Below are 21,172 nucleotides of genomic sequence, written 5' to 3'. Positions count from 1 at the left end.
TCCCTAACCCGAGCTTGCGCTCCGTCTCTAATGGCCTCGTTGTCGACGGGACGTTAAACACTAATCACCACCACTACATTTTATCAATGTCGTCGGGAATATACTCGCAGGGCACATTATGTGGTGGCAATAAATGGATACTGTACCACTTCTGTCCCGATACGTCGCTCTGAAAGTCAGGGACGCCCGTTATCGATGTTGTTCTTTGTGCTGGCTATTGACCCACTACTGAGGGCCTTAGGAAATGCAGTCAGTGGAGTGCCTCTTACCAACATCACTCTACGCTGCGTCTCCTACGCAGACGACGTCGGCGTCTTTCTGGCAGACACGAGAGACATAGAATCCACACGCCAAGTGTTGGACATCTATGACGGTGCATCTGGAGCTGCAATTAACCGTCGCAAAACTGTCCTGCTCTCACTCGGACTGCACCTTCCTGATGGCAAATGCAGGTGGGACAAGATCATCCAGGAGCACAGATAGCTGGGACTGCAGGTGTGTGCCTGCCCTCAGATAATGCAGGCCACCACGTGGAGACTACTCCTCAACACCATCAGGGGACTGTGCAGTTGCCACGCCAACCCACGTCTGAACCTCCACCAGGCAGCGTCTGTCATTAACACGACGATCTTCGCCAAGGTGTGGTATGTAGCCCAGCGGCTGACAGCCCCGAAACTTCTGGGAAAATCGATTATGCAAGCAGTTTGCTGGCTGCTGTGGCGACACTCCATCTTCAAAGTGCGAGCCACCGCCTGCTTCCACTTTGAGGAGACTGGGCCTGATAGACTTCCAGCGGAAGTGCACGGCACTCCTCATCCACCGAACAGCGACGCTGCATACAGACCATCCGAAAGGGTCGACGGCAGCCATATGAGATCGATACCGGCCACAGTCACAATGAGCTCCAGTTTAGGTAGTGGGCACCCCCTTCAAGATGTCCTACGTCAGCGAATTTTATCTAGCACGCAGTTATGTCTAGGAGGCGGCTACAGATCTGAATACAGCTCGACGCATCTATGAAGCTGTTCTAGGCAGTCCACCAGCGCACAAACTGGAAATACGGATGCCAACGGTCGTCTGGAAGCAGGTATGCGCTAATATTAACAACCCATTCCTGCCGCCAGACATCAGTTCGTTGTGGTACCGTGTCGTCAATGGCATTTTTTCCGACTGAGCAGCGTCAAGCAGACATCCACTTCAGCCAAAAAAAAATGAGTGCAGCCAAAATGGTTCAAATGGCTCTGAGCACTATGGGACTTAACATCTATGGTCATCAGTCCCCTAGAACTTAGAACTACTTAAACCTAACTAACCTAAGGACATCACACACATCCATGCCCGAGGTAGGATTCGAACCTGCGACCGTAGCAGTCGCGCGGTTCCGGACTGCGCGCCTAGAACCGCGAGACCACCGCGGCAGGCCGAGTGCAGCCAGTGTGGAGCTGCCTACACCAGAGACCACCCACCCTATAGAGTGCCGCTACGTGTGACAGTTGTGCTGATTGATGGTGGTGCTTACCAAACAGACTACACCTTCCAGCGTGACTCCAATGTGGATTATCCTTCCTGACTTTAAACTGCGCCCAAACAACGCACAACGCCATAGCCTGGCTACTGGGACACACTGCCTACGCCGTTTTTGAGTTACAACTCAGTGACGCCGTGCGGTACATGGCATACCTGTGGGAATGTCATCAGCGATTGCAGTGTTCAACGAAGTACCGCGAACATTTTGCCAACACTTTATCTGTTGCGTTATTGTACAGATATCAGAGAACACTTCACTTACAGTGAATAATTTTGCTGGAAGTATCCCTTTTGTTTCTCTTTTATCATTTTTGTTTCCCCTTTTATCTTAGTTTCTTAACTGATCCCATACCAATACCCATTGTTGTATTGAGAAATGCTGGTGAGTGTATTATGTTTTAATGTTCTTTCCGACACTAACTTTATTGGTATTCAGTTAATTATTTATATTAATTACATTGTTTACTTTTTATATTATGCACCATTATACACTCCTGGAAATGGAAAAAAGAACACATTGACACCGGTGTGTCAGACCCACCATACCTGCTCCGGACACTGCGAGAGGGCTGTACAAGCAATGATCACACGCACGGCACAGCGGACACACCAGGAACCGCGGTGTTGGCCGTCGAATGGCGCTAGCTGCGCAGCATTTGTGCACCGCCGCCGTCAGTGTCAGCCAGTTTGCCGTGGCATACGGAGCTCCATCGCAGTCTTTAACACTGGTAGCATGCCGCGACAGCGTGGACGTGAACCGTATGTGCAGTTGACGGACTTTGAGCGAGGGCGTATAGTGGGCATGCGGGAGGCCGGGTGGACGTACCGCCGAATTGCTCAACACGTGGGGCGTGAGGTCTCCATAGTACATCGATGTTGTCGCCAGTGGTCGGCGGAAGGTGCACGTGCCCGTCGACCTGGGACCGGACCGCAGCGACGCACGGATGCACGCCAAGACCGTAGGATCCTACGCATTGCCGTAGGGGACCGCACCGCCACTTCCCAGCAAATTAGGGACACTGTTGCTCCTGGGGTATCGGCGAGGACCATTCGCAACCGTCTCCATGAAGCTGGGCTACGGTCCCGCACACCGTTAGGCCGTCTTCCGCTCACGCCCCAACATCGTGCAGCCCGCCTCCAGTGGTGTCGCGACAGGCGTGAATGGAGGGACGAATGGAGACGTGTCGTCTTCAGCGATGAGAGTCGCTTCTGCCTTGGTGCCAATGATGGTCGTATGCGTGTTTGGCGCCGTGCAGGTGAGCGCCACAATCAGGACTGCATACGAGGCACACAGGGCCAACACCCGGCATCATGGGGTGGGGAGCGATCTCCTACACTGGCCGTACACCACTGGTGATCGTCGAGGGGACACTGAATAGTGCACGGTACATCCAAACCGTCATCGAACCCATCGTTCTACCATTCCTAGACCGGCAAGGGAACTTGCTGTTTCAACAGGACAATGCACGTCCGCATGTATCCCGTGCCACCCAACGTGCTCTAGAAGGTGTAAGTCAACTACCCTGGCCAGCAAGATCTCCGGATCTGTCCCCCATTGAGCATGTTTGGGACTGGATGAAGCGTCGTCTCACGCGGTCTGCACGTCCAGCACGAACGCTGGTCCAACTGAGGCGCCAGGTGGAAATGGCATGGCAAGCCGTTCCACAGGACTACATCCAGCATCTCTACGATCGCCTCCATGGGAGAATAGCAGCCTGCATTGCTGCGAAAGGTGGATATACACTGTACTAGTGCCGACATTGTGCATGCTCTGTTGCCTGTGTTATGTGCCTGTGGTTCTGTCAGTGTGATCATGTGATGTATCTGACCCCAGGAATGTGTCAATAAAGTTTCCCCTTCCTGGGACAATGAATTCACGGTGTTCTTATTTCAATTTCCAGGAGTGTATGTTACAGCTTTTACAATTAAACAGATATGTGCAGAGGGCACTTTAATTTGAAGGAAAAAGAAAGGAGGTTCCTCAGGCGTGGGGGGTCTTCCATTGCACTTCGGTCGAGCTGACCCCCGCGATTACTCCAAATGCAACTCGGGCGCATACTTTTTGGTAGCTGGGAGTGTGTTCGCGCTGTACCGGTGCTTATTTCAATTCCAAACGCAGTATTTTGTGATAGCAGTTGGTAACTAGTGCGTCTCAGCACTCGGCCAGCAGCGTGCTCCGTAAGAGACTGCCAAACGCAGCAGCACTCGCGCCAGGTGCGTACTACACGTGTGCGTCGACCTGGCGTCAAACCCATAGCCAGCACACCGTCTGTTCGATAAGCGCTGGGGACGCGGGCCAGTAGTTGGAGCGGCAGCCGCGAGATGGCACAAGCGATCTAACTCTGGTACGACATCCCTATTAACGGTCGAGAGGCGAGTTTTGGCTTTCTCTGACCATCAGCGGAATGCGCAAGAAACGCAATTTGACGGCGCAGCATTCCCTGCACGCACGGCTACCGCGGTGGCGCGAGCCGGCGTACACGTGGCGCCACCCAGCCGAATGCTTTGTCGCCCGTTGCAAAGTACATGAGGGGCCGGAAGCAAGCGTCTAGCGTAGCGTCTCAAGACTTGCAGACTTGCGGCACTTGAGGGGATGTGAAATGACGTGGTGAACTGTACCGAAAACGTTAAAGATGAATACTAGGCTACAGCACATTGTGCTTTCAAGCGGACACACTAACGACGGACAGCGACGCTTAAAATTCAGTGAAAATAGTTTTTTTAAAAAAAAAGAACTATATGTTCGCAGGCACGGAGAGAAAGCAGACGTAGAAGAGACAATACTGGAGACGTGGCAGGACGTGGTAGAAGAAAAGAAAGCTAGGATCAGTGAGAGGGGCTTGAACGAGGGTGTCGAGGTGGGAGAAACTAAAGACGGCCGGGTTGTGGAAGATAGTGGCGTAGGTATTTAAGTAGCAAAACTAAGCGGGTAACAGGAAAAACTACTTTTTTGAGGATATGGGGGGCTGGAAGGGGTGGTTGTTATAAATATTGCGACTGGCGCTGCTATTTATATCTGACGTTTGTTCCGAACACCTATGGGTACTTGAGTAGTCTAAGACAATACTGATAGATAGCCATGGTACAAGTCATATTGGGAGACAAACATACAGAACTAAACGCAAAAAATCATTAGAGGCGAATAGACCGTCACGCGCGCTACTGTTCACTCGCCTAGCCCCACACGGACGAAAGTAGCACAACCTCATTTAGCAGATACCGGCACACCCATTAAGACTCATCGTTAGATTTTGTTATTTTGTGGCCGCTGGTTAGTACTAGACACCAAGAAAACTGCCAGCTGCATTTACATTAACTTAACAAACCATACACTTCTCAGCAAAAGCTGTTTGACGTACTGAGCAATAAAATGCTAGTTTTACTCGAATCATGCCGTGAAATTGATTAATGTCGATGGGTGAAATATTTGTGTAACAGAGTAGGCACCCTGGAAACACAATGAAATGAGATTTACAAATCCTCTCATGTAGCTGGGTTAAGTTGTTGAAATGAGTTTACCTTGCAGGAAAGTACAACTAGAAATCAGTCAGTAAATTGCTTCATAGCGCTGGGAACATGTGCTGCAGTCTTAAATATACAAGATACACGCTTATTCCACATTGCGCCAAACAACCTGCACAAAAATATATATTTTGGACTCCTCTACTGTTGTTTATGTTCTTGTCCAAGAAGAATCATAGAAAGCTAACAGTATCCAAACCCGCCTGCTGTCTCATTGGCCCCAGCTAATATATTGCCTGACAAAAATGAAAATATCTGAATGTGTGCTAAATAGTATCTCGAGTGCCAACCATTCATAACAGATCCAAACAATAAGACATTTTCTATGGGTCCATTTGTGCTATAGTAGGCAGCAAATTTTGCTCACCTTGCATATAGGAAGAGTCGTATTCTCTAATGAAGAGAGACAGAAAGAATGAGCCATGACAAGCCAACTAGTTCCGCTCACAAAAAAAAAAAAAAAAAAAAAAAAAATGCACGACTCCTGCTACAATTCTCACCTACACTTGCTCTACCACTGTATGTTTCATTGCATTCTTTGATTTATATTCACAGATACAGTCACAAAATGTACCCCACAAGCACTGGTTCCCTCTCTTCAGTATTCCACATGCAATACATTCTCATAGCACACTGGACCATCATTAAGCTCACCATCCCATTTAAACTATCACACTGTATTATGTGTCACATTTACACAGTAAATCTACAGTTCAACGAATACACCAAGAAATGCACTAATCACACTGTTCAAAATGGAAATGCCATGGCTGCAGCCCACCAAATTCTACTGCACAATCACTGTTATCACTGCATGAAGGAGATTTTCCACCAGTAGCCTTTAGATGAAACATGTAAGCTACATAAAGGTTCAACAAAACCTCAACATCAGGGACTGCATTAGTTACCATCCAAATAGCTACTAGCCCTTACCTTTCTTTCAATCCCTCTGCTCTGCACACTACAGCACATGTATGTATTCTCAAAATGAGGCAAAGCCTTGCACAACATTACAGTTCTTCCTGTTTCGTGTAACACACACCAGATAGGACACTGTCCTCAATGTGAGTGCCCTTACTAGGCACTGTGCAGCCTAACACATCAATCATCTCAAGTCAACAGACTCATTGCCAAATATTATCAACAGCAGTTCCATGGTCATAAGTTCTAATTATCAAGGTGTACACACAGCAGTGTCCAAAAAGGATCAAACATGCATCTAATGATCAGGACACAAACACAAATTATAACACTGGCAGTGCTGTGAAAATGAATTAAGTACAACACCTGCCTCCCACACACTCACCAACTCTCACTGTACTGCCCTAGTCTCCTCCCCTAAATTCTGACACAAGTTTTGTCAAATCCTACATTTATCACTAATCACTGCATGTGTGTACCACAAGTATGCTATGGAGCAAGAATTGCCACTAGACAGAGCCACATTTCAACTGTCCACATTGACATCTTTATTCACACATAGCAGTTGCACAACATCTTGCACTGAGGAGAATGTTTCTCACCAGCTGCCTAAGACATGTACACAATTCATCAGTGAACACAGCCTGGTCTGTGTACATGGTCCCTAACAACCATCAGCTAAACACTTCCACAAGTGCAGAATGAGTACACAGATAAACACAGCTTGAAGCATTGTTTCTATGAGACTTACACCCCCTCAGGGGTTGCCAAAAATTGCCACAGAGACGGTATTTCACATCTCTCTGGCGGGGTATTGGTAAAAGTTTTCAACTAGCAATAATCGCACCTCAGTTATACTTCATTGGTTACGATATTGCCACTGCGCAAAGATTAACTACCTAGCGCCTGGCACTGCTATTTATACCTGACGTTCGTTCCAAACACCTACAAGTACTTGCATCATTGATACCTATCAGTATTACCTTACACTACTCAAGTTCCATTGGGGGAAACAAATACAGAAATATACAGAAGAAAATACAGTAAAATACATTTTATTAGAGGCAGAATTTCTGTTCTTTGCTGCTTGTGTCTAATAGTTGCTTACACGCCCACTCACCGCCATCTTAAACGCTCAAAACTGCACAGTAGTTCTCCCCTTGACCGTCAGGCGCGCTACTGCTCACTCGCCTAGCCCCACATGGACGAAAGTAGCACAACCTCATTTAGCAGATACCGGCACACCCATTAAGACTCATCGTTAGATTTTGTTATTTTGTGGCCGCTGGTTAGTACTAGACACCAAGAAAACTGCCAGCTGCATTTACATTAACTTAACAAACCATACACTTCTCAGCAAAAGCTGTTTGACGTACTGAGCAATAAAATGCTAGTTTTACTCGAATCATGCCGTGAAATTGATTAATGTCGATGGGTGAAATATTTGTGTAACAGAGTAGGCACCCTGGAAACACAATGAAATGAGATTTACAAATCCTCTCATGTAGCTGGGTTAAGTTGTTGAAATGAGTTTACCTTGCAGGAAAGTACAACTAGAAATCAGTCAGTAAATTGCTTCATAGCGCTGGGAACATGTGCTGCAGTCTTAAATATACAAGATACACGCTTATTCCACATTGCGCCAAACAACCTGCACAAAAATATATATTTTGGACTCCTCTACTGTTGTTTATGTTCTTGTCCAAGAAGAATCATAGAAAGCTAACAGTATCCAAACCCGCCTGCTGTCTCATTGGCCCCAGCTAATATATTGCCTGACAAAAATGAAAATATCTGAATGTGTGCTAAATAGTATCTCGAGTGCCAACCATTCATAACAGATCCAAACAATAAGACATTTTCTATGGGTCCATTTGTGCTATAGTAGGCAGCAAATTTTGCTCACCTTGCATATAGGAAGAGTCGTATTCTCTAATGAAGAGAGACAGAAAGAATGAGCCATGACAAGCCAACTAGTTCCGCTCACAAAAAAAAAAAAAAAAAAAAAAAAAAAAAATGCACGACTCCTGCTACAATTCTCACCTACACTTGCTCTACCACTGTATGTTTCATTGCATTCTTTGATTTATATTCACAGATACAGTCACAAAATGTACCCCACAAGCACTGGTTCCCTCTCTTCAGTATTCCACATGCAATACATTCTCATAGCACACTGGACCATCATTAAGCTCACCATCCCATTTAAACTATCACACTGTATTATGTGTCACATTTACACAGTAAATCTACAGTTCAACGAATACACCAAGAAATGCACTAATCACACTGTTCAAAATGGAAATGCCATGGCTGCAGCCCACCAAATTCTACTGCACAATCACTGTTATCACTGCATGAAGGAGATTTTCCACCAGTAGCCTTTAGATGAAACATGTAAGCTACATAAAGGTTCAACAAAACCTCAACATCAGGGACTGCATTAGTTACCATCCAAATAGCTACTAGCCCTTACCTTTCTTTCAATCCCTCTGCTCTGCACACTACAGCACATGTATGTATTCTCAAAATGAGGCAAAGCCTTGCACAACATTACAGTTCTTCCTGTTTCGTGTAACACACACCAGATAGGACACTGTCCTCAATGTGAGTGCCCTTACTAGGCACTGTGCAGCCTAACACATCAATCATCTCAAGTCAACAGACTCATTGCCAAATATTATCAACAGCAGTTCCATGGTCATAAGTTCTAATTATCAAGGTGTACACACAGCAGTGTCCAAAAAGGATCAAACATGCATCTAATGATCAGGACACAAACACAAATTATAACACTGGCAGTGCTGTGAAAATGAATTAAGTACAACACCTGCCTCCCACACACTCACCAACTCTCACTGTACTGCCCTAGTCTCCTCCCCTAAATTCTGACACAAGTTTTGTCAAATCCTACATTTATCACTAATCACTGCATGTGTGTACCACAAGTATGCTATGGAGCAAGAATTGCCACTAGACAGAGCCACATTTCAACTGTCCACATTGACATCTTTATTCACACATAGCAGTTGCACAACATCTTGCACTGAGGAGAATGTTTCTCACCAGCTGCCTAAGACATGTACACAATTCATCAGTGAACACAGCCTGGTCTGTGTACATGGTCCCTAACAACCATCAGCTAAACACTTCCACAAGTGCAGAATGAGTACACAGATAAACACAGCTTGAAGCATTGTTTCTATGAGACTTACACCCCCTCAGGGGTTGCCAAAAATTGCCACAGAGACGGTATTTCACATCTCTCTGGCGGGGTATTGGTAAAAGTTTTCAACTAGCAATAATCGCACCTCAGTTATACTTCATTGGTTACGATATTGCCACTGCGCAAAGATTAACTACCTAGCGCCTGGCACTGCTATTTATACCTGACGTTCGTTCCAAACACCTACAAGTACTTGCATCATTGATACCTATCAGTATTACCTTACACTACTCAAGTTCCATTGGGGGAAACAAATACAGAAATATACAGAAGAAAATACAGTAAAATACATTTTATTAGAGGCAGAATTTCTGTTCTTTGCTGCTTGTGTCTAATAGTTGCTTACACGCCCACTCACCGCCATCTTAAACGCTCAAAACTGCACAGTAGTTCTCCCCTTGACCGTCAGGCGCGCTACTGCTCACTCGCCTAGCCCCACATGGACGAAAGTAGCACAACCTCATTTAGCAGATACCGGCACACCCATTAAGACTCATCGTTAGATTTTGTTATTTTGTGGCCGCTGGTTAGTACTAGACACCAAGAAAACTGCCAGCTGCATTTACATTAACTTAACAAACCATACACTTCTCAGCAAAAGCTGTTTGACGTACTGAGCAATAAAATGCTAGTTTTACTCGAATCATGCCGTGAAATTGATTAATGTCGATGGGTGAAATATTTGTGTAACAGAGTAGGCACCCTGGAAACACAATGAAATGAGATTTACAAATCCTCTCATGTAGCTGGGTTAAGTTGTTGAAATGAGTTTACCTTGCAGGAAAGTACAACTAGAAATCAGTCAGTAAATTGCTTCATAGCGCTGGGAACATGTGCTGCAGTCTTAAATATACAAGATACACGCTTATTCCACATTGCGCCAAACAACCTGCACAAAAATATATATTTTGGACTCCTCTACTGTTGTTTATGTTCTTGTCCAAGAAGAATCATAGAAAGCTAACAGTATCCAAACCCGCCTGCTGTCTCATTGGCCCCAGCTAATATATTGCCTGACAAAAATGAAAATATCTGAATGTGTGCTAAATAGTATCTCGAGTGCCAACCATTCATAACAGATCCAAACAATAAGACATTTTCTATGGGTCCATTTGTGCTATAGTAGGCAGCAAATTTTGCTCACCTTGCATATAGGAAGAGTCGTATTCTCTAATGAAGAGAGACAGAAAGAATGAGCCATGACAAGCCAACTAGTTCCGCTCACAAAAAAAAAAAAAAAAAAAAAAAAAATGCACGACTCCTGCTACAATTCTCACCTACACTTGCTCTACCACTGTATGTTTCATTGCATTCTTTGATTTATATTCACAGATACAGTCACAAAATGTACCCCACAAGCACTGGTTCCCTCTCTTCAGTATTCCACATGCAATACATTCTCATAGCACACTGGACCATCATTAAGCTCACCATCCCATTTAAACTATCACACTGTATTATGTGTCACATTTACACAGTAAATCTACAGTTCAACGAATACACCAAGAAATGCACTAATCACACTGTTCAAAATGGAAATGCCATGGCTGCAGCCCACCAAATTCTACTGCACAATCACTGTTATCACTGCATGAAGGAGATTTTCCACCAGTAGCCTTTAGATGAAACATGTAAGCTACATAAAGGTTCAACAAAACCTCAACATCAGGGACTGCATTAGTTACCATCCAAATAGCTACTAGCCCTTACCTTTCTTTCAATCCCTCTGCTCTGCACACTACAGCACATGTATGTATTCTCAAAATGAGGCAAAGCCTTGCACAACATTACAGTTCTTCCTGTTTCGTGTAACACACACCAGATAGGACACTGTCCTCAATGTGAGTGCCCTTACTAGGCACTGTGCAGCCTAACACATCAATCATCTCAAGTCAACAGACTCATTGCCAAATATTATCAACAGCAGTTCCATGGTCATAAGTTCTAATTATCAAGGTGTACACACAGCAGTGTCCAAAAAGGATCAAACATGCATCTAATGATCAGGACACAAACACAAATTATAACACTGGCAGTGCTGTGAAAATGAATTAAGTACAACACCTGCCTCCCACACACTCACCAACTCTCACTGTACTGCCCTAGTCTCCTCCCCTAAATTCTGACACAAGTTTTGTCAAATCCTACATTTATCACTAATCACTGCATGTGTGTACCACAAGTATGCTATGGAGCAAGAATTGCCACTAGACAGAGCCACATTTCAACTGTCCACATTGACATCTTTATTCACACATAGCAGTTGCACAACATCTTGCACTGAGGAGAATGTTTCTCACCAGCTGCCTAAGACATGTACACAATTCATCAGTGAACACAGCCTGGTCTGTGTACATGGTCCCTAACAACCATCAGCTAAACACTTCCACAAGTGCAGAATGAGTACACAGATAAACACAGCTTGAAGCATTGTTTCTATGAGACTTACACCCCCTCAGGGGTTGCCAAAAATTGCCACAGAGACGGTATTTCACATCTCTCTGGCGGGGTATTGGTAAAAGTTTTCAACTAGCAATAATCGCACCTCAGTTATACTTCATTGGTTACGATATTGCCACTGCGCAAAGATTAACTACCTAGCGCCTGGCACTGCTATTTATACCTGACGTTCGTTCCAAACACCTACAAGTACTTGCATCATTGATACCTATCAGTATTACCTTACACTACTCAAGTTCCATTGGGGGAAACAAATACAGAAATATACAGAAGAAAATACAGTAAAATACATTTTATTAGAGGCAGAATTTCTGTTCTTTGCTGCTTGTGTCTAATAGTTGCTTACACGCCCACTCACCGCCATCTTAAACGCTCAAAACTGCACAGTAGTTCTCCCCTTGACCGTCAGGCGCGCTACTGCTCACTCGCCTAGCCCCACATGGACGAAAGTAGCACAACCTCATTTAGCAGATACCGGCACACCCATTAAGACTCATCGTTAGATTTTGTTATTTTGTGGCCGCTGGTTAGTACTAGACACCAAGAAAACTGCCAGCTGCATTTACATTAACTTAACAAACCATACACTTCTCAGCAAAAGCTGTTTGACGTACTGAGCAATAAAATGCTAGTTTTACTCGAATCATGCCGTGAAATTGATTAATGTCGATGGGTGAAATATTTGTGTAACAGAGTAGGCACCCTGGAAACACAATGAAATGAGATTTACAAATCCTCTCATGTAGCTGGGTTAAGTTGTTGAAATGAGTTTACCTTGCAGGAAAGTACAACTAGAAATCAGTCAGTAAATTGCTTCATAGCGCTGGGAACATGTGCTGCAGTCTTAAATATACAAGATACACGCTTATTCCACATTGCGCCAAACAACCTGCACAAAAATATATATTTTGGACTCCTCTACTGTTGTTTATGTTCTTGTCCAAGAAGAATCATAGAAAGCTAACAGTATCCAAACCCGCCTGCTGTCTCATTGGCCCCAGCTAATATATTGCCTGACAAAAATGAAAATATCTGAATGTGTGCTAAATAGTATCTCGAGTGCCAACCATTCATAACAGATCCAAACAATAAGACATTTTCTATGGGTCCATTTGTGCTATAGTAGGCAGCAAATTTTGCTCACCTTGCATATAGGAAGAGTCGTATTCTCTAATGAAGAGAGACAGAAAGAATGAGCCATGACAAGCCAACTAGTTCCGCTCACAAAAAAAAAAAAAAAAAAAAAAAAAATGCACGACTCCTGCTACAATTCTCACCTACACTTGCTCTACCACTGTATGTTTCATTGCATTCTTTGATTTATATTCACAGATACAGTCACAAAATGTACCCCACAAGCACTGGTTCCCTCTCTTCAGTATTCCACATGCAATACATTCTCATAGCACACTGGACCATCATTAAGCTCACCATCCCATTTAAACTATCACACTGTATTATGTGTCACATTTACACAGTAAATCTACAGTTCAACGAATACACCAAGAAATGCACTAATCACACTGTTCAAAATGGAAATGCCATGGCTGCAGCCCACCAAATTCTACTGCACAATCACTGTTATCACTGCATGAAGGAGATTTTCCACCAGTAGCCTTTAGATGAAACATGTAAGCTACATAAAGGTTCAACAAAACCTCAACATCAGGGACTGCATTAGTTACCATCCAAATAGCTACTAGCCCTTACCTTTCTTTCAATCCCTCTGCTCTGCACACTACAGCACATGTATGTATTCTCAAAATGAGGCAAAGCCTTGCACAACATTACAGTTCTTCCTGTTTCGTGTAACACACACCAGATAGGACACTGTCCTCAATGTGAGTGCCCTTACTAGGCACTGTGCAGCCTAACACATCAATCATCTCAAGTCAACAGACTCATTGCCAAATATTATCAACAGCAGTTCCATGGTCATAAGTTCTAATTATCAAGGTGTACACACAGCAGTGTCCAAAAAGGATCAAACATGCATCTAATGATCAGGACACAAACACAAATTATAACACTGGCAGTGCTGTGAAAATGAATTAAGTACAACACCTGCCTCCCACACACTCACCAACTCTCACTGTACTGCCCTAGTCTCCTCCCCTAAATTCTGACACAAGTTTTGTCAAATCCTACATTTATCACTAATCACTGCATGTGTGTACCACAAGTATGCTATGGAGCAAGAATTGCCACTAGACAGAGCCACATTTCAACTGTCCACATTGACATCTTTATTCACACATAGCAGTTGCACAACATCTTGCACTGAGGAGAATGTTTCTCACCAGCTGCCTAAGACATGTACACAATTCATCAGTGAACACAGCCTGGTCTGTGTACATGGTCCCTAACAACCATCAGCTAAACACTTCCACAAGTGCAGAATGAGTACACAGATAAACACAGCTTGAAGCATTGTTTCTATGAGACTTACACCCCCTCAGGGGTTGCCAAAAATTGCCACAGAGACGGTATTTCACATCTCTCTGGCGGGGTATTGGTAAAAGTTTTCAACTAGCAATAATCGCACCTCAGTTATACTTCATTGGTTACGATATTGCCACTGCGCAAAGATTAACTACCTAGCGCCTGGCACTGCTATTTATACCTGACGTTCGTTCCAAACACCTACAAGTACTTGCATCATTGATACCTATCAGTATTACCTTACACTACTCAAGTTCCATTGGGGGAAACAAATACAGAAATATACAGAAGAAAATACAGTAAAATACATTTTATTAGAGGCAGAATTTCTGTTCTTTGCTGCTTGTGTCTAATAGTTGCTTACACGCCCACTCACCGCCATCTTAAACGCTCAAAACTGCACAGTAGTTCTCCCCTTGACCGTCAGGCGCGCTACTGCTCACTCGCCTAGCCCCACATGGACGAAAGTAGCACAACCTCATTTAGCAGATACCGGCACACCCATTAAGACTCATCGTTAGATTTTGTTATTTTGTGGCCGCTGGTTAGTACTAGACACCAAGAAAACTGCCAGCTGCATTTACATTAACTTAACAAACCATACACTTCTCAGCAAAAGCTGTTTGACGTACTGAGCAATAAAATGCTAGTTTTACTCGAATCATGCCGTGAAATTGATTAATGTCGATGGGTGAAATATTTGTGTAACAGAGTAGGCACCCTGGAAACACAATGAAATGAGATTTACAAATCCTCTCATGTAGCTGGGTTAAGTTGTTGAAATGAGTTTACCTTGCAGGAAAGTACAACTAGAAATCAGTCAGTAAATTGCTTCATAGCGCTGGGAACATGTGCTGCAGTCTTAAATATACAAGATACACGCTTATTCCACATTGCGCCAAACAACCTGCACAAAAATATATATTTTGGACTCCTCTACTGTTGTTTATGTTCTTGTCCAAGAAGAATCATAGAAAGCTAACAGTATCCAAACCCGCCTGCTGTCTCATTGGCCCCAGCTAATATATTGCCTGACAAAAATGAAAATATCTGAATGTGTGCTAAATAGTATCTCGAGTGCCAACCATTCATAACAGATCCAAACAATAAGACATTTTCTATGGGTCCATTTGTGCTATAGTAGGCAGCAAATTTTGCTCACCTTGCATATAGGAAGAGTCGTATTCTCTAATGAAGAGAGACAGAAAGAATGAGCCATGACAAGCCAACTAGTTCCGCTCACAAAAAAAAAAAAAAAAAAAAAAAAAAAAAATGCACGACTCCTGCTACAATTCTCACCTACACTTGCTCTACCACTGTATGTTTCATTGCATTCTTTGATTTATATTCACAGATACAGTCACAAAATGTACCCCACAAGCACTGGTTCCCTCTCTTCAGTATTCCACATGCAATACATTCTCATAGCACACTGGACCATCATTAAGCTCACCATCCCATTTAAACTATCACACTGTATTATGTGTCACATTTACACAGTAAATCTACAGTTCAACGAATACACCAAGAAATGCACTAATCACACTGTTCAAAATGGAAATGCCATGGCTGCAGCCCACCAAATTCTACTGCACAATCACTGTTATCACTGCATGAAGGAGATTTTCCACCAGTAGCCTTTAGATGAAACATGTAAGCTACATAAAGGTTCAACAAAACCTCAACATCAGGGACTGCATTAGTTACCATCCAAATAGCTACTAGCCCTTACCTTTCTTTCAATCCCTCTGCTCTGCACACTACAGCACATGTATGTATTCTCAAAATGAGGCAAAGCCTTGCACAACATTACAGTTCTTCCTGTTTCGTGTAACACACACCAGATAGGACACTGTCCTCAATGTGAGTGCCCTTACTAGGCACTGTGCAGCCTAACACATCAATCATCTCAAGTCAACAGACTCATTGCCAAATATTATCAACAGCAGTTCCATGGTCATAAGTTCTAATTATCAAGGTGTACACACAGCAGTGTCCAAAAAGGATCAAACATGCATCTAATGATCAGGACACAAACACAAATTATAACACTGGCAGTGCTGTGAAAATGAATTAAGTACAACACCTGCCTCCCACACACTCACCAACTCTCACTGTACTGCCCTAGTCTCCTCCCCTAAATTCTGACACAAGTTTTGTCAAATCCTACATTTATCACTAATCACTGCATGTGTGTACCACAAGTATGCTATGGAGCAAGAATTGCCACTAGACAGAGCCACATTTCAACTGTCCACATTGACATCTTTATTCACACATAGCAGTTGCACAACATCTTGCACTGAGGAGAATGTTTCTCACCAGCTGCCTAAGACATGTACACAATTCATCAGTGAACACAGCCTGGTCTGTGTACATGGTCCCTAACAACCATCAGCTAAACACTTCCACAAGTGCAGAATGAGTACACAGATAAACACAGCTTGAAGCATTGTTTCTATGAGACTTACACCCCCTCAGGGGTTGCCAAAAATTGCCACAGAGACGGTATTTCACATCTCTCTGGCGGGGTATTGGTAAAAGTTTTCAACTAGCAATAATCGCACCTCAGTTATACTTCATTGGTTACGATATTGCCACTGCGCAAAGATTAACTACCTAGCGCCTGGCACTGCTATTTATACCTGACGTTCGTTCCAAACACCTACAAGTACTTGCATCATTGATACCTATCAGTATTACCTTACACTACTCAAGTTCCATTGGGGGAAACAAATACAGAAATATACAGAAGAAAATACAGTAAAATACATTTTATTAGAGGCAGAATTTCTGTTCTTTGCTGCTTGTGTCTAATAGTTGCTTACACGCCCACTCACCGCCATCTTAAACGCTCAAAACTGCACAGTAGTTCTCCCTTGACCGTCAGGCGCGCTACTGCTCACTCGCCTAGCCCCACATGGACGAAAGTAGCACAACCTCATTTAGCAGATACCGGCACACCCATTAAGACTCATCGTTAGATTTTGTTATTTTGTGGCCGCTGGTTAGTACTAGACACCAAGAAAACTGCCAGCTGCATTTACATTAACTTAACAAACCATACACTTCTCAGCAAAAGCTGTTTGACGTACTGAGCAATAAAATGCTAGTTTTACTCGAATCATGCCGTGAAATTGATTAATGTCGATGGGTGAAATATTTGTGTAACAGAGTAGGCACCCTGGAAACACAATGAAATGAGATTTACAAATCCTCTCATGTAGCTGGGTTAAGTTGTTGAAATGAGTTTACCTTGCAGGAAAGTACAACTAGAAATCAGTCAGTAAATTGCTTCATAGCGCTGGGAACATGTGCTGCAGTCTTAAATATACAAGATACACGCTTATTCCACATTGCGCCAAACAACCTGCACAAAAATATATATTTTGGACTCCTCTACTGTTGTTTATGTTCTTGTCCAAGAAGAATCATAGAAAGCTAACAGTATCCAAACCCGCCTGCTGTCTCATTGGCCCCAGCTAATATATTGCCTGACAAAAATGAAAATATCTGAATGTGTGCTAAATAGTATCTCGAGTGCCAACCATTCATAACAGATCCAAACAATAAGACATTTTCTATGGGTCCATTTGTGCTATAGTAGGCAGCAAATTTTGCTCACCTTGCATATAGGAAGAGTCGTATTCTCTAATGAAGAGAGACAGAAAGAATGAGCCATGACAAGCCAACTAGTTCCGCTCACAAAAAAAAAAAAAAAAAAAAAAAAAAATGCACGACTCCTGCTACAATTCTCACCTACACTTGCTCTACCACTGTATGTTTCATTGCATTCTTTGATTTATATTCACAGATACAGTCACAAAATGTACCCCACAAGCACTGGTTCCCTCTCTTCAGTATTCCACATGCAATACATTCTCATAGCACACTGGACCATCATTAAGCTCACCATCCCATTTAAACTATCACACTGTATTATGTGTCACATTTACACAGTAAATCTACAGTTCAACGAATACACCAAGAAATGCACTAATCACACTGTTCAAAATGGAAATGCCATGGCTGCAGCCCACCAAATTCTACTGCACAATCACTGTTATCACTGCATGAAGGAGATTTTCCACCAGTAGCCTTTAGATGAAACATGTAAGCTACATAAAGGTTCAACAAAACCTCAACATCAGGGACTGCATTAGTTACCATCCAAATAGCTACTAGCCCTTACCTTTCTTTCAATCCCTCTGCTCTGCACACTACAGCACATGTATGTATTCTCAAAATGAGGCAAAGCCTTGCACAACATTACAGTTCTTCCTGTTTCGTGTAACACACACCAGATAGGACACTGTCCTCAATGTGAGTGCCCTTACTAGGCACTGTGCAGCCTAACACATCAATCATCTCAAGTCAACAGACTCATTGCCAAATATTATCAACAGCAGTTCCATGGTCATAAGTTCTAATTATCAAGGTGTACACACAGCAGTGTCCAAAAAGGATCAAACATGCATCTAATGATCAGGACACAAACACAAATTATAACACTGGCAGTGCTGTGAAAATGAATTAAGTACAACACCTGCCTCCCACACACTCACCAACTCTCACTGTACTGCCCTAGTCTCCTCCCCTAAATTCTGACACAAGTTTTGTCAAATCCTACATTTATCACTAATCACTGCATGTGTGTACCACAAGTATGCTATGGAGCAAGAATTGCCACTAGACAGAGCCACATTTCAACTGTCCACATTGACATCTTTATTCACACATAGCAGTTGCACAACATCTTGCACTGAGGAGAATGTTTCTCACCAGCTGCCTAAGACATGTACACAATTCATCAGTGAACACAGCCTGGTCTGTGTACATGGTCCCTAACAACCATCAGCTAAACACTTCCACAAGTGCAGAATGAGTACACAGATAAACACAGCTTGAAGCATTGTTTCTATGAGACTTACACCCCCTCAGGGGTTGCCAAAAATTGCCACAGAGACGGTATTTCACATCTCTCTGGCGGGGTATTGGTAAAAGTTTTCAACTAGCAATAATCGCACCTCAGTTATACTTCATTGGTTACGATATTGCCACTGCGCAAAGATTAACTACCTAGCGCCTGGCACTGCTATTTATACCTGACGTTCGTTCCAAACACCTACAAGTACTTGCATCATTGATACCTATCAGTATTACCTTACACTACTCAAGTTCCATTGGGGGAAACAAATACAGAAATATACAGAAGAAAATACAGTAAAATACATTTTATTAGAGGCAGAATTTCTGTTCTTTGCTGCTTGTGTCTAATAGTTGCTTACACGCCCACTCACCGCCATCTTAAACGCTCAAAACTGCACAGTAGTTCTCCCCTTGACCGTCAGGCGCGCTACTGCTCACTCGCCTAGCCCCACATGGACGAAAGTAGCACAACCTCATTTAGCAGATACCGGCACACCCATTAAGACTCATCGTTAGATTTTGTTATTTTGTGGCCGCTGGTTAGTACTAGACACCAAGAAAACTGCCAGCTGCATTTACATTAACTTAACAAACCATACACTTCTCAGCAAAAGCTGTTTGACGTACTGAGCAATAAAATGCTAGTTTTACTCGAATCATGCCGTGAAATTGATTAATGTCGATGGGTGAAATATTTGTGTAACAGAGTAGGCACCCTGGAAACACAATGAAATGAGATTTACAAATCCTCTCATGTAGCTGGGTTAAGTTGTTGAAATGAGTTTACCTTGCAGGAAAGTACAACTAGAAATCAGTCAGTAAATTGCTTCATAGCGCTGGGAACATGTGCTGCAGTCTTAAATATACAAGATACACGCTTATTCCACATTGCGCCAAACAACCTGCACAAAAATATATATTTTGGACTCCTCTACTGTTGTTTATGTTCTTGTCCAAGAAGAATCATAGAAAGCTAACAGTATCCAAACCCGCCTGCTGTCTCATTGGCCCCAGCTAATATATTGCCTGACAAAAATGAAAATATCTGAATGTGTGCTAAATAGTATCTCGAGTGCCAACCATTCATAACAGATCCAAACAATAAGACATTTTCTATGGGTCCATTTGTGCTATAGTAGGCAGCAAATTTTGCTCACCTTGCATATAGGAAGAGTCGTATTCTCTAATGAAGAGAGACAGAAAGAATGAGCCATGACAAGCCAACTAGTTCCGCTCACAAAAAAAAAAAAAAAAAAAAAAAAAATGCACGACTCCTGCTACAATTCTCACCTACACTTGCTCTACCACTGTATGTTTCATTGCATTCTTTGATTTATATTCACAGATACAGTCACAAAATGTACCCCACAAGCACTGGTTCCCTCTCTTCAGTATTCCACATGCAATACATTCTCATAGCACACTGGACCATCATTAAGCTCACCATCCCATTTAAACTATCACACTGTATTATGTGTCACATTTACACAGTAAATCTACAGTTCAACGAATACACCAAGAAATGCACTAATCACACTGTTCAAAATGGAAATGCCATGGCTGCAGCCCACCAAATTCTACTGCACAATCACTGTTATCACTGCATGAAGGAGATTTTCCACCAGTAGCCTTTAGATGAAACATGTAAGCTACATAAAGGTTCAACAAAACCTCAACATCAGGGACTGCATTAGTTACCATCCAAATAGCTACTAGCCCTTACCTTTCTTTCAATCCCTCTGCTCTGCACACTACAGCACATGTATGTATTCTCAAAATGAGGCAAAGCCTTGCACAACATTACAGTTCTTCCTGTTTCGTGTAACACACACCAGATAGGACACTGTCCTCAATGTGAGTGCCCTTACTAGGCACTGTGCAGCCTAACACATCAATCATCTCAAGTCAACAGACTCATTGCCAAATATTATCAACAGCAGTTCCATGGTCATAAGTTCTAATTATCAAGGTGTACACACAGCAGTGTCCAAAAAGGATCAAACATGCATCTAATGATCAGGACACAAACACAAATTATAACACTGGCAGTGCTGTGAAAATGAATTAAGTACAACACCTGCCTCCCACACACTCACCAACTCTCACTGTACTGCCCTAGTCTCCTCCCCTAAATTCTGACACAAG

At 43.1% G+C, this 21,172-nt stretch overlaps 6 non-coding genes across 6 annotated transcripts; all 6 read right to left on the bottom strand.

The window, feature by feature from the left end:
• Positions 1–6,722: 6,722 nt before the first annotated feature.
• Positions 6,723–6,862, bottom strand: LOC126210854 (U4 spliceosomal RNA). Its single transcript, XR_007540820.1, has one exon. It is a non-coding gene; the product is annotated as a U4 spliceosomal RNA (small nuclear RNA).
• Positions 6,863–9,186: 2,324 nt separating this feature from the next.
• On the bottom strand, positions 9,187–9,326 carry LOC126210853 (U4 spliceosomal RNA). Its single transcript, XR_007540819.1, has one exon. It is a non-coding gene; the product is annotated as a U4 spliceosomal RNA (small nuclear RNA).
• Positions 9,327–11,646: 2,320 nt separating this feature from the next.
• On the bottom strand, positions 11,647–11,786 carry LOC126210852 (U4 spliceosomal RNA). Its single transcript, XR_007540818.1, has one exon. It is a non-coding gene; the product is annotated as a U4 spliceosomal RNA (small nuclear RNA).
• A 2,320-nt stretch (positions 11,787–14,106) lies between these two features.
• On the bottom strand, positions 14,107–14,246 carry LOC126210851 (U4 spliceosomal RNA). The gene has a single exon (XR_007540817.1). It is a non-coding gene; the product is annotated as a U4 spliceosomal RNA (small nuclear RNA).
• Positions 14,247–16,570: 2,324 nt separating this feature from the next.
• LOC126210850 (U4 spliceosomal RNA) lies at positions 16,571–16,710 on the bottom strand. The gene has a single exon (XR_007540816.1). It is a non-coding gene; the product is annotated as a U4 spliceosomal RNA (small nuclear RNA).
• A 2,320-nt stretch (positions 16,711–19,030) lies between these two features.
• On the bottom strand, positions 19,031–19,170 carry LOC126210849 (U4 spliceosomal RNA). The gene has a single exon (XR_007540815.1). It is a non-coding gene; the product is annotated as a U4 spliceosomal RNA (small nuclear RNA).
• Between the last annotated feature and the right edge of the window lie 2,002 nt (positions 19,171–21,172).

The sequence above is a fragment of the Schistocerca nitens genome, chromosome 10 (assembly GCF_023898315.1).
Source record: "Schistocerca nitens isolate TAMUIC-IGC-003100 chromosome 10, iqSchNite1.1, whole genome shotgun sequence".
Taxonomy (NCBI): domain Eukaryota; kingdom Metazoa; phylum Arthropoda; class Insecta; order Orthoptera; family Acrididae; genus Schistocerca; species Schistocerca nitens.
This window is presented reverse-complemented; position numbering and strand designations above follow the sequence as displayed.